Raw genomic sequence first — 9179 nt, forward strand, 5'->3', positions numbered from 1 at the left:
TGGTCAAGTGAAGGATGTAAGGTAGGAATAGGTCAAATTATTCATCCTAAAGCAAAACATATATAAAGCCTCAGAATTTTTAATGGGTCAAACCAAAATTCCAAATCAAAGCAGACACACACATTTTGCAGAGGTTGTAACAGAGCTGCATTGTGTAGCTTAACCCATTCTCTAGCACACACTAAAAAACCCACAGTATTTTTCATTAGTGTTGGACTTTGTCCCACAGTCCTTGGTCTTAAGTTCTCTCCTCTAATTTTTTCTGTAGGATTGTCATCCTCCACCCTAGAAGGAGCTGTATTAGTGATGCAGTACACATATCATTTGTGAAATCCTTGTGTATCATTCAAAATAAACAATCTGTATAAATAAAAAAGCTAATGACATATTTTGTTCCCAGGTAAGCACATTTTGAGCTCTGTAACTTTTATTTCATGAGCTCTCCAGAACAAAACAGATCTTCAAGGGGCAGAGAGAGCAAAGTTCTGTTCCTCTACCAAAAAGGAGAAATCCAAGCATGCATGAAACTTGTTCAAAAGATTTCCCCAGCAATCTCTTTCAAAGACACTCCCCCAAATCTGCCCAAATTCCAGCTCTCCCCAAATATTCATTGTACAGTCTTGCCCAACCTTAACTGGAACAGTTCTGTAAAACAACCATTTTTGACAAATCTCTTTAGTGCTTGCTGATGATAGCTGTTTATACATTAAGATAGTGCATAACCTATCCACTCAGATTATTACAAGACTGAACCAAAAAGCAGCATAGAAAAATTCATCCCTCTGAGTCTCTTTATTTAATGTCTAGATGAGATTGTTGCTTCCTGATTCTACGTGCATATGGCTTGCTGCCTGGGACATATGCCAGAAAATGAATTTCAGATGTCCTCAAATCATGTGCTCAGCAGGTGTAAATTGTGTTAAAGAAGAGTTCGCCTTTTGTCCTTAACCTGTGGCAGTTTCTCTTCATTACAAGGAGAACATGGAGAAAGAGATCATAATTTCCTGACTATATGCCAAAGTTATGTATCATAATAGAGACCTACTCTTGAAGAAAATCTGTTCATGCATTCAAAATCTGCAGTGTTTTCTTTAGCTACATTTCTTTATTTTTATTCCCTGTATTTGGAATAATAACTAGAGATAAGTAGAAAAATATGGTGGAAAAAAACAGCAGCAGAGTTTGAACTCTGAGATTTCAAGTTGGATCGATTATAATTACTACCTTCAGAGAACAAAAGTACTTAGTCATAGCTATGATTACACATTTAGAAATGTGTTTTCCTATACCTCACTGCTGCTATCAAGTATCACTTGATTATTGAGAAATCTATTTGAGCTACTTTACAATAGAATTTTAATGTTCAGACTTAGACAGGGATGTGACACCAATATTTTAATTAGGGGTTCCCACCAAACTCTTCCTCCTTGGACTGGGGTAACCTAATATGCAAAGGGAAAAAAGAAGAGGGGAAGACCATATTTCCATGTAAATGAAAAGATATTTTTATAATCATAATAAAGGCTTATTGATTACCATATAAAAAATAAATAAAAGCCCAGTCACGGCAGAGAATACAAAAAGTTGTGGTTTTGACCAAAACCTGTAAGGTCACAAGTCACATTATTTGATACAGAACAAACAAGCAATGTAAACTGCCAAGCACAGGCAGCTGGAATGGAGCACTGGCTCTAAAGAGGACCTGGCAGTGAAAAGTGACCAGCCAACTGTGTATCTGATTCTTCTGAGACCAACAGACGGCAGCGATTATTAGTCAATAATCATAAAAAAGGGGTACCTCCGAGAGAGAGTGGAAATCTGTTTTTTCTGTTGACGAATGTTTACAGTTAATTTAGTTGGGCCCCAAGAGTCCTTTCCAGTACAACATAGCATGGCACAATTTATTATTGGTCAGGTTTGTGAACCTCACATGGGTGATTATAGGTAAAAAATGCTGTAGTCATTGTGTTAACTGAGGACCCTAGCATAAGTTATACTTAAGACATGATTAGTCTGTTAATTGGGCTTTAAATGGTAACCTGGCCACACACTCAGGGAATTAATGGTGTCCCTAAAAAGTAAACTAGACATAAAAATATTACAGAAAATGTATAATATTTCTGTGACTTGTTTCCATTGCACCTTAAACTCAACATGTGGCAGGGTTAGGACCACACTGTGGTCTCCGAGCAGTCCCAGTCCCAGTCCCAGTCCCTACTGGCTGACCATCAGCTGGATCTGAGACTGCATCAGGGTTCAGCTGGCCCTGATGCAGTCCCTGCTAACTGATGATCAGCTGATTATCAGACATCCTGCATTCAGCTTACCGGTACAGGGGTATCTCAAGTTCATGATCCCGGACAATCCCTGCCCTGGCAAATAAGGTGCAGTTGGGATCTGATCCCCAATCCTAAAATCAAACAACTTGCCATGCATGTGTAGCATGGAGTTGTTGGGAGGCATACGTGTTGGGATCAGGGATCAGATCACATTGTGCCTTTAAATGAACATCTATCAGCAGCTGAAGTCAGGAGTGCTCAGCCTCCAGCCTGTGAGCCAGTACTAGGCCCTGGTCTGGTGCCATGGATTCTGACCTACAGGGCTCCATATGAGTCGTCAGGGAGCCCCGCAGGCTGTGGGTAACAAATGGGGCTAGAGGTGGTGTGGGACCACCAAGCCCAAAGCGTGTAGAGCCAGTCAGAGGTGACACAGGGCCCAGCATGGGGAGGCGGCACAGGGCTAGGTTGAGTGCCACTGGCCTCGATGGTCCAATATCCTTACTCTTACATAAGGTACACTTTCTCTCTGCATTGCGTCAATGCAAATCGCAAAAGACTATAGCCTCGGAATACTTCTCAGCATGCTCTTTCCTACAGCACTAAGGCACTTTCAGGATCTGGGGGCCAATGCGGCCCCCCTCCATACCTCTGCAATAATCATAGGAATTATTGTAAAATTAGGCTTATATGATTGTTCTCAGAATTGAAGCCTGAACATCCAGTGAGTACCCACTAATTCTTGATTATTTAGGTGAATTTTCTGCTTCTCACATGATAAGGATAAAGGATCACAAGGAGTTGTTTTCTTTTAACAATGAACAGATTTATCAGAATAAAGGAACAGCTTCACTGTCCCTAAAGCTCCTCTGTTTACCTCCTGTCCCCATACCTCATGCAGAGCTTCTGCAGGGCTCCATACAGGACAGCAGTTGTGAAAAGCTGGCTCTAAGGCAGTGATTCTCAGCTAGGGTGCTGCAGCATCCTGGGGTGCCTTGAGATCCTTTCAAGGGTGCCATACAATATTTGCATTGTTTGGTGTGTAAACATAATTCACAACATAAAACTAGAGATTTCAAATAGGAATCCAGAACATTAAAAATATGACCTATTGTGGCCTTTCTGAGTTTTTTGCAATATAAACATTTGCTCTGTTTCTGTAGTCAAAAAAAGAATGATAACTAAGAGCTGGCATTTTCTAAATGGTTCTTTGCATCTAAAAAGATTGAGAACCATTGCTCAAAGGAACGTGCTTCCAAGTCATGCAAGTCATAAAAAGAGCAGGTTGTGCCTATCTCCCTTCTGCAGCTGTGGTTTCTCTGCCCTGCCTATCAGCCAGAGAGGTGTTCTCATGCCTCCCTCATTCCTGTTCTCCCGTCTGAGCGACTCTGGCATGAGGTGGGCAGCTTGGAGAGGCTGTGCAAACAGCTCTGCACCATCAAACTCCACCCGAGCATTGTGCAGGAACGGAAAAACCAACATGACATCACCTCCCTCTCAAAAGCAACTGTACCTACTGCTCCCATTCACAGCTCTCACCTCTCCTTCTGCCCCTTCTTTTTCAGAAGACAGAAAATAGACAAATAATTGTTTCATATTCCAGATCTCATCCTCCTTTGTACTCGTAAAGTGAGTCCAAATGAGCAGTTGTGTGGTACGTTTTTGCAGCACCACATACTGCACAGTCCAGTGCTCTCCGTGCTGCAAGGGCATGCTGCTTGAGTGTGCATTGCTGTTTTTATTTTTCCCGCACATATCCAGGGGTAAAAAAAACGAACACAGGAAAAAAACCTGAAGCAGCGCATGCTGCTAAAAATGCGGAACCAGGCTGCTCAGAGCTGCATTGCAGCTGCTGTCCAGGCTCTGCCTGGCAGGATCACCGTGGCTGCAGCTCCAGGAGGCCCCCAGAACGCGAGGTAAGGCTGGCCCCAGCCTCCCCTACCCAACTTGGGGCAAACTGCTGCAAGTCAAAGCACACATGGCATGGGTGTTCCCTGGGGACAAGAAGCAGTGGCGCAAGGTACACCACTGCTATTTGTCCCTGGAGAACCGAGCATCCACGCAAGTCTGGATGCACCCATAGAGAACTGTGGGAATTGATGTGGGAGATGATGGTCTATTTTATGGACACTGGAAGCAAAAGGTCACCATCCTGGCACCTTCCTCTGTACCGTCCTGCAGATGTGTAATGTGCATCCCAGGCAAACCCTCTGGGAAAATAGAGTGAACTGGGGAGGTGGTACTGAGCATGGAGGTAGGATGGCCAATGATGCATCCCCAGAATACATGACAGCCCCTTGGTGAGAGGTGGGCCCCCTTGGTCAATCAGCAGAGAAGCTATGCCATGGGGCTACTTCTGCTGCCCTGTGGGGTTCAGGCATAACCTAGGCATCCCTACTAAAGTGGCATCTAAGGCAAGTGCCCTGTTTGCCCAGTGCAAGTTATTCTACATTTTTAAAGAAACAGAAATTGGGTTCATACCGTGCTGTAAGCTGGAACGAGATGGGGAATATATTTCTTTATCCCTCGTATTTGTCTTCCTTATATCACTACCTTGAAGTAACTGAAAGACATAATCTATCAGGGTAATTAACATGATTTCATTTAACTTCTTCTATAACAAGGGGGAGTCAGGAAGCAGGACAGAAGTTGAACAAGACCTATTGTATAGTCTTTGGTCTCAGAGATTAAATAACTATCTAAGTGGAACATTTCTACTTTCTCTAAAGGGCTATCAGCAGTATCTCTAAATTCTGTAGTGCTGATAGGACGTGACCTATAGTTCAACTCCTTAGGGAACCAAGCTCAATTGGTATATAATTGTGTGATAAATAAATAAACTATAAAAGTGTGTATACACATACGCATACATATGTGTGTATGCACTATTAGGTAATAAGACAATTGCAACAGTTTCAGGAATTTGTGGCCTACTTATTTTTTATGGGACACGGGCAGACTAGAATCAACTCCAGAGACTGCAAGTTTGCTACTTCATCCTTAAAACTTTTACCAGCAATAACTGAAATTATATCATCAAAGAACCAATGCTTTCATGGGTGTCTATAAATTTGTGAGGAATTTAAGCAGATTGGTAGCAATGTAATCAATATCTGCCTACTGAAATCATATTAGTTTAAATGGTCTTATCAGTTTCTCTTTAGTGACCTTTTGTATAGCAGAACTATTCAACTGAAAAAAAAGGAAAGTGAGGGAATCCAGAAGTTTCCAAATGACTGATATCATACCTGTCTCTCTAGACAAAACAACTACCAGCTAGAAATGACTTATCATATAATCTGTGCATTTAATATTCTATCTCATGTTCTCAGCTTCTTTCCAGCTGTATTTTTGGTAATTCTAGCTATCCTGCAGCCTTCTGAAAACACATGGTTAGAGCTTTAGTCTACTTACATATTTTCCCCTTATATTTTAATTATTAATTGGGACAGGCCTAGTGGGGGTTAAGATAAACTTAAAGGAGGCAGATGTGTGACCAAGTGACCTTTTCCTGTTCTACAAGTCCCTGTGCTCTCACTGTGCTTAAAGGGATGCTGTCAAAATTGCTAGGCCTTAAAACTTAAACCTGCACTGACAAGTTGTTCTACATTATAAGTCTTTCCTTAAGGATTGCAGCAATTGTTTTGTTTGTTTTGTTTAACCAATCTTTGCTGAAGGCTCCATAATATATATTCATTTTGTCTTTCAAGGTTGGTAGCTATTTCAAAACGGCTCATTTATAATGTGGCCTGTATAACTCAAACTGATGAGTGTGCCCTGCTAGGAAGAGAAGTTAAGTGGTTTGCAAAGAGTCTGCAAAAAAGTCAGTATGCTCTTTTGGCAAGCATTTATAAACCTACTAGCTACAATACAAGTGATTTGTCACTTTAAAGGATTATGAGTAGTATCCATTATTTTGGGACCAAACATACACTTTAACTCAAATTGGTGATATTTAAGGGTAGTGAATTGGTTGAATAAATTACCAGCCAAATCAGTCCTACATAGAGGCATGGTTTTACATTTGTTCCATAGTTAGTTGTAAGAGTGACTGAGAAAATTGCTAATAAGGATGCTATCTTATGGCACAGAATGCAGTCAAATGTAGGTCAGAGCAAACAATACAAATATGTTTGTACTGTTACAGTTTATCTTTTTTAAATACTCATTTCAATTCCAGTGTTATCTGTCTGATCACCACTTATCTAGCAGTCCTTATTTTGTGCCCTGTTGCAAACTTACTACCCACCTACAAAGATTTTATGGTATCTCTCTGGATTACAGGCTGGTGCGATGACTTCCCCAGTGAAATAATAACGAGCCTGAGGCACACTAGAGCCAGCACCACTCTACATCACAATGCAGTGTTAGAGAACCACTTGGCATTCTCCATATTCCATTGTATAGTAGCATGGACAGTATGGAAAGTTACGCTTATCTGATTATTTAGTGTTTGTTTGCATTACCTAAAATACAAGTAATAAAATTAGAAGTAAACAGGCTATTGTTGAGATTTTTTTCCAAGATAGACTAATTGATTAAAAAATTGGTATCAGGCCTCATATCCAAATCTAAGCGTTGTTGTAATATATTAGAAAGATATGTCCCCTATATTTCATGCTACAAATTAAAAATTACATCATGTCATAATCCATGAGTAGAGAAAAATGAAATTTGTCTCTATATCCTACAGCAAAGCTTCTCTAACTGATTTATGGATCTGTATCAGCTTTATTTTAACATGGCAAATGATATAAGAAGCAATTGAGGTGTGATATTTTGAAGGAAAATTCTTTTACATAGATTTAAATAAAGATAGATATGTCACATAAGACTGCCGTACTTCTGTAATTCTGGTACGGATATCATATCATTCCTCTTTTCAGTTTTACAGAAAGTGCTTTCCTTGACCATCTTCCTGACCAAAGCAGCGAATGCCCAAGGGACTCTCATCTCTTCTGTGAAGAATACGGAATATAAATCAACTGAAAAACTACTCAGAGATTTTGACTCATTCTGTCACTCCAGGACACCATTTTCTACTACCCAGTCCAGTTCCTTCATAGACAACACAATTTTTTTTAAAAAGGTAGCACAGTATGAGCCCACACTGTGTATTTTTTAAAGGTGCTTACAAGCATGTTCAGGAACCATATCCGAGCTCTGGTGTTACCAGACTCCTTTTGGTTGCTTTCAAATATCCTAAAACAGATGCAAAAAGTAGTTTAGCAGATTAGGGAAACAGTTTGCCAAATAGTTTAGCACTAGCTTCGTTGATGCTCTTAGAATGATTAGAGGTTACTGGTTAAAAGCACAAAACTTGTGAATCTGGAATGCACTTCACTAGCAGCCCCATATGAAGTTAATCAAAAGGATTTCTTAAAGACTGTAATTCAACATCACTCAGAATGCTTTATCAGCCAAAAAAGCCTTGATCCTTCAAAAAAGAGCCTGCAGAAGCCTAGCCTCTGTGCAGACCTTTTGATGTCAGTGGGCTTTGCCCTAGGAACAAGCCTGCAAGCTCTTCTTTGCAGGCTCTGGCCTTCACCAATGCTCCTTTCCCGTTGAAACTCAAGTAAGATTCCTCCTGGAGTCAGAGTCGAGCAACTAACGTTTGACAAGCGCTCGACTGGAGCAACTGGAGCAACAGTTTCAAATCATGTATTCACCGTTTCCCTTTAGTTTAGTGTCTAAATCAGATGGACCGGTTTTCAGCCCTGTTAGAAGAATTTCGAGGCAATGAGGATAAATAATTGAACATTTGCAGCGTGGTTTTTCCACGGGAAAACCAATCTTCCTCGTTTCCTTTCTTTACGAAGGTGCATAAGGAAGGTAATGCTACATGGACGCGGGGAAGAAGCTCAGATTAAACTGTAAAACAGTCAGCTCGCTGCTAACCAAGTGTTTCTCCAGCCGGGCCGGACACGCCAGGCGAGAGCAGCATCACGCCGCAGCCGCCGCGCCGCCGGCCCCGGAGCCCTCCGCGGCGAGGACTTTCCATGATCTCCCTCTGGCGGGAGCTGTACGAGAAGTGACGCTGCAGGGCGCCTGCCAGGACCCGCTGCGGAGAGGAAGGAACAGACTCAAAAGCTGAAGTTTCCAGGCTGGAACCAGACCGCGCGCCTCCCTGCCCCGCCGACGGCGGCGGGCGCCCCGTGACTAGCCTCCTGCCTGCGAGCCGAGGGGACGCTGCAAGGCGCTGCCGTCAGCGTGCCGCGCGGGGAAGCACCGCCTCCCACAGGCGCCGCCCCGCGCCCGTCGGCGGAGGGGGCTTCGCCCGGGGCAGCGGGAGCTGCGGCGCCAGCGGCAGAGGGAAGTGGGGTGCGCGAAAGCTGGGGGCAGGCCTGCATTGGTGGTTCAGTGGTAGAATTCTCGCCTGCCACGCGGGAGGCCCGGGTTCGATTCCCGGCCAATGCAACTCCGCTTTTGGGGCCCGGCCTCGCTCGCGCTTTTGCCGCGGGGTGGAGGGACCGTGCCCTGGGACCAGTCGCTCAGTGCAGGCGGCGCGAGGAGTTTGCAAAACGAACAAACCAAAAGCAAACAAACCGCTGGAGATGCCGGGGATTGAACCCGGGACCTCACACATGCGAAGCGCGCGCTCTACCACTGAGCTACATCCCCCGGCTGGCGGCGGCCCGCCGCCGCGCTGCATGCCTCCTGCCCCCGCCGCGCCCGGCCCCCCGCCTCGTGGTGCCCCTCTGGAAACGGGCAGAGGCCTGCTCCGTGGCCCGGCCGTAGGGTCTCGCTGTGCCACGCACTCCCAGGCTTTCATCTCCGGAGGGTCCCCGCAGGGGGGAGGGACAGGGAATGACGGCCCCCTCCCCACTGCACGGCCCCTTGGGACTAGAGCAGGGGCTCGCCACCTTGTTTGTACCAGGCCCCGTTTGTCCCCCACACTCCTGC

General features: G+C 44.0%; 2 non-coding genes across 2 annotated transcripts; one reads left to right on the forward strand and one right to left on the reverse strand.

Annotated features, from left to right (window-relative positions):
- The first annotated feature begins 8622 nt into the window (after positions 1-8622).
- Positions 8623-8693, forward strand: TRNAG-GCC (transfer RNA glycine (anticodon GCC)). The gene has a single exon. It is a non-coding gene; the product is annotated as a tRNA-Gly (tRNA).
- A 132-nt stretch (positions 8694-8825) lies between these two features.
- Positions 8826-8897, reverse strand: TRNAA-CGC (transfer RNA alanine (anticodon CGC)). The gene has a single exon. It is a non-coding gene; the product is annotated as a tRNA-Ala (tRNA).
- Between the last annotated feature and the right edge of the window lie 282 nt (positions 8898-9179).

This window comes from Crocodylus siamensis, chromosome 4 (assembly GCF_052110815.1).
Source record: "Crocodylus siamensis isolate JL-2025a chromosome 4, ASM5211081v1, whole genome shotgun sequence".
Classification (NCBI taxonomy): domain Eukaryota; kingdom Metazoa; phylum Chordata; order Crocodylia; family Crocodylidae; genus Crocodylus; species Crocodylus siamensis.